The sequence below is a fragment of the Chrysochloris asiatica genome, unplaced genomic scaffold, assembly GCF_000296735.1.
Source record: "Chrysochloris asiatica unplaced genomic scaffold, ChrAsi1.0 scaffold00041, whole genome shotgun sequence".
NCBI lineage: Eukaryota > Metazoa > Chordata > Mammalia > Afrosoricida > Chrysochloridae > Chrysochloris > Chrysochloris asiatica.
In genome coordinates this window covers 4,945,670-4,951,166 of record NW_006408559.1, presented here as the reverse complement: position 1 = coordinate 4,951,166, position 5,497 = coordinate 4,945,670, and positions in this window count along the sequence as shown.

The following is a 5,497-nucleotide window of genomic DNA, read 5'->3' as shown; positions in this document are numbered from 1 at the left end:
GAAAGATCAGTTAACACCACAGTTATTCAAATTTACCCACCAATCGCTAAAGCCAATGATGATAAAATTGACTAATCACAAGAAAGATCAGTTAATACCACAGTTATTCAAATTTACCCAGCAATCGCTAAAGCCAATGATGATAAAATTGACTAATCACAAGAAAGATCAGTTAATACCACAGTTATTCAAATTTACCCACCAATCGCTAAAGCCAATGATGATAAAATTGAAGAATTCTACGAATTTCTTCAGCCTGAAAATGATCAAACATGCAATCAAACTGTATTGATAATCAGTGGTGATTGGAACGCAAACATTGGAAACAAAGAGGAAAGATCAATAATTGAAAAATATAGCATTGGTGATAGAAACTATACAGGAGATGATGTCGTCATTGCATATACATTTGTTAAACAAAAATAAAAGGCAAGTATACACATGGACCTCACCAAATGGAATACACAGAAATCAAATTGACTACATCTGTGGAAAAGGTAGGTGGAAAAGTTCCATATCATCAGCCAAAACAAAGCCAGGGGAAAACTGTGGAACAGAACTATGGAACTTGCCCATATGCAAGTTCAGGCTGAAGATGAAGAAAACTAAAGCAAGTTCACATATCCCACCTGAATTTAGAGATAATCTCAAGAACAGATTTGATGCATTAGACACTAAAGACTGACGACCAGAAGAGTTGTGGGATGACATCAAGAATACCATATAGGAAGAAAGCAGAAGGTCATTAAGAAGACAAAATAAGAAGGAAAAGACCAAAATGAATGTCAGAAGATACTCTGAAACTTCCTCTTCAGCTTAGAAATGTTAAAGCAAATGGAAGAAATGAGGAGGTTAAAGAGCTGAATAGAAAATTTCTAAATTCAGCTCGAGAAGACAGTCAAATATTATAACGAAATGTGCAAAGAACTGGAGTTAGAAAACCAAAAGGGAAAAACACACTCAGCATATCTGCAGCTGAAGGAACTGAAGAAAAAAGTCAAGCCTCAACTTGTATATTAAAGAATTCTATGGACAAAATATTGAATAATGCAGAAAGTCTTTAAAGAAGATGGAAGGAATACAGAGAGTCACAGTACCACAAAGAAATTGTCAATGTCCAAACATTTCAAGAGGTAGCATATGATCACGAGCCAATGATACTGATGGGAGAAGTCCAAGGTGCATTGAAAGCATTAGTGAATAACAAGGCACCAGGAGTTGATGAAATACAAATGGAAAATTTTCAACAAACCAATGCAGCATTGGAGGCACTCACTCATCTATGGCAGGAAATATGAAAGACAGCTACTTGGCCAACTGACTGGAGGAGATCCATATTTGTACCCATTCCAAAGAGAGGTGACCCAATGGAATGCAGACACCAACAGACAACATTATTAATATTGCATGCAAGTAAAATTTTGCTAGAGATAATAAAAAAAAAAAAATGGCTGCAACCATACATTGAAAGAGAGCTTCCTGAGGTTCAAGCCAGACTCAGAAGAGGACATGTAACAAGTGATATTATTGCTGACATTATATGGATCTTAGCTAAAAAGAGTGCTGTATTGATTAGGCAAAGGCTTTCAATTGTGTGGATCATGACAAGCATTGGACAACATTGTGGAAAATGAGTATTCTGGAACACTAATTGTGCTCTTGAGGAACCTGTACATAGACTAAGAGGCAGTTGTCTGAACAGAACAAGGGGACACAGAATGGTTTAAAATTAGGAAAGGTATGTACCAGGTTGTATTCTTTCATGCTACTTACTCAATCTGTATGCTGCACAAATGATCCAAGAAGCTGGATTATATAAAGAAAAATGTGACATCAGGATTGGAGGAAGACTCAGTAACAACCTGAGATATACAGATGACACATACAACCTTGCTTACTGAAAATGAAGAGGACTTAAAATACTTAATGATGAAGATCAAAGACCTTAGCTGTGGGTTTGGGTTTCATTTCAATGTAAAGAAAACAAAAATCCTTACCATTGGACCAATAATCAACTTCCATATAAATGGAGAAAAGATTGAAGTTGTCAAAGACTTCATTGTGCTCAGATCAATTATTAACACTCAGGGAAGCAGCAATCAAGAAATTAAATGATGTATTCCATTAGGCAAATCAGTTAAACAAGACCTCTTTAAAGTCTTGAAAAGCAAAGACATCAGTTTGAGGACTAAGGTGGACCTGACCCAAGCCATGGTATTTTCAATTACCTCATATGCATATGCAAGTTGGACAGTGAATAAGGAAGACTGTAGAAGAATTGATGCATTTGAGTTATGGTGTTGGAAGAGAATATTAAAAGCACCATGGTCTGCTAAAAGGACAAACAAATCTGTGTTAGAAAAAGAACAGCCAGAATGCTTCTTGGAATCAGGATGGCCAAACTTCGTCTCTAATACTTGAGACATATTATCAGGACGGACCAGTACCTGGAGAAGGATATCACATTTGGTAAAGTGGGGGGTCAGAGAAAAAGAGGAAGAACCCCAACAAGATGGATTGGCACAGTGTCAGTAGCAATGGGCTCCAATATAGCAACGATTGTGAGGTTGGCACAGGACTGACAGTGTTTCATTCTGTTGTATATACAGGGTCTCTATGATTCAGTACCAACTCAATAGCACCACCAACAACAACAACAGCAACATACTCATGAACAGCAACAGATTGAATATACAGGGATCAAGTTGACTGTATCTTGGGGAAGAAATGATAGAGAAGCTCAATATAGTCAGCTAAAATAAGGTCAGGGGCCGACTATGGAACATACCATCAATTGCTCAAATGCAAGATCAGACTGAAACTGAAGAAAATTAAAACAAGTCCATGAGAGCCAAACTATGACCTTGAGGCTATCCCACCTCAAGCTCAAGAACAGATTTTATTTATGACTGAAGACCTGAAGAATTGTGAGACAAAGCCAAGAACAGGAAGAACGCAAAAGTTCACTAAAGAGACAGGAAAGAAAGAAAAGACCAACACTGATATCAGAAGAGATTCTGAAACTTGCTCTTGAACATAGAGAAGCTAAAGCAACTGGAAGAAATGGTGAAATAAGAGTTGAGCAGAAAATTCCAATGGGCAACTCAAGTAGAGAAAGTCAAGTATTATAATGAAATGTGCAAAGACCTGGAGTTAGAAAGTCAAAAGGGAAGAACACACTTAGCACTTCTTAAGCTGAAAGAACTGAAGAAAAAAATTAAAGCCTTGAGTTGCAATATTGAAAGATTCTATGGACTTAAGTCCTGGTGTGGCGCTGTGGGCTAATACGTCAGACTGCAAAGTTGTTTGAGCTGCAAGGTCGGTGGTTCAGGCTCAACAGCTGCTCCTTGGAAACCCTATACAAGGTCGCTATGGGTCGGGATCGACTCGACAGCACTTAAGAACAACAACAACGCTCATATATATTCATTTCAAGAAAATGGTGCAGGCAGTTGTAGAGTCTGATATATCCTAAATCTGTGGATCAGGGGCTTACGAACCCCAAATCAGCATGTCAGACACCAAGCTGTGTCATCACTGGGGAACCCCCAAACCTGTAAATCAGACAACAGGCTACTGGAGTATGTCCCAAGAACTGAAAGTCAGAGGATGAGACGTCAGATGCAGGATGGAGAAGGAGCATGCTTTGCCTGAACATAACGCACATACTGGATGCAGGCACATTCCCAGAGAAACTCCCCAGACAACTGATTCGTTGCTCATATCAGATCACAAAATAGAGGATGCTTACATAATATCTGTCTACCCACTGAGAGTCAGAGTCATAGTCAAGTTGGTGCATTACCTTAGCCATCATTGTAGCTGTTGTTAAGTGCATTTGAGTCAGTTCTGACTCATAGCGACCCTGTATAGAATTTCCATGGAGCCGCTGGTGAGTTTAAACTGCCAACTTTGAGGTTCAAACTGACCTTGAAATCCATTGCTTATCCTACTGTGCCACACCAGGACTCTAATATACTAAGGAATAAATAGATTAATACCATATCTGTACATGTTTATGTTTAGAACAGTTCCCAACATATGCCAAAGTGTTATATAAATGTTACCATTGTTGTTAAGTGCCATTGAGACTGGTCTGACTCGTAGCAACCCTGCCTAGTGTTCCTCAGGAGCGGCTGGTGAGTTTGAACCACTGACCTTGTGGTTCAAACCAGCTTTGTGGTCCAGTGCATTGTCCAGCAGCACCACACCAGGACTCCAAGTGTTACCATGTTGCTGTTGTTGTTGTTGTCAGGTGCCATCGAGTCGGAACCAACTCATAGCGACCCCATGCACAGCACCAAGTCTATCACCATCTATCACCAAGTCCAAATTTTCCAACTACTGGAACCTCCTCTTTGCTCCCTGCTTTTGCATTCCAGTCACCAGTAATGAGCAATTCATCTTGATTGCATGTTTGATCGATTTCAGTGTTACCATAGTTTATGTAAATAACACACACATTATATGTATGGGTTTGTTTTTTTTTACAAGCTGTCACATTACCTTATGTATTAGCTTCTTATGTGCCTTAGATTTGTGTGCATATTATTTACATGGGCACATTATTATTTGTGAAAAATACAGTAAATGAAATAAATAAGCAAAGCACTAAAACCAATGGTAGAAATGTTGTTAATGAAGACTCTCTCTGCAGACAAACCCGAGTACCCCCAATCACATGTGTCCCCATCTCACTCAATGCCTGTCATGTGTGCAGACTCTATCTGTGGCCCTAGGATGCTGTCTATGGAACAAGCTCCTATGACATGCATCTATTTTCTTACTCAATTTTTGAGATAAAATTAGGGCTGTGCCCCCTAGGGGGAAAAGGTGCCCCCAAATGAAGGAAATTCTCTAGAGAAAGCCTATTAAAATCACATATTTAAAGGGACATCACTATTTTCCTGACAGAGTATTAGTAACAATAAATAAATTGCCAAATAGAGCTGCTCTGTGTTTGAATGACAGCTTAAAGCTCTCATGGAAACAAGCAGTAGCAACTGAACATGTCATTAATGACACGGCCTTGATGGTACAGTATATGAGGGGCTTCTGCTGGGAGAGGGGGTCAAGATGGCCAGGGCTGTGGAGACCAGGGCTTCAAGGCCGGGGTCCTCCATGGTGGGACAGAGCCCTGGTCAGGTGGTACAGAGGGCAAGGTTAGCAGCGGGGCTGGCTAAGTATTATCTAGCTTCTGTTGTCAGAGCCTGACCTGAGGGTAGTGGCAGGACTTTGTGGCAGGACTTCTGGGGGTTGGTTTTGATTGCATCTGATGGTCTTGCAGGCCACATAGGGATGGTGTGGGGGAATCCCAGAAATTGGAGTTAGTCCTAACAAAGGAACTAGGCAAGGAAGTCAGGAGGCTGGGGCTCAGGACCAGTTGTAACCTCTGACATGGTGAGGGGGAGGGAGACAAGCGAGAGGGAGAGACTCAGAGAATCAGAACCAATAAGATCAGTAGAGAGAGAGATATGATAGGTGAATGGTTGAATGA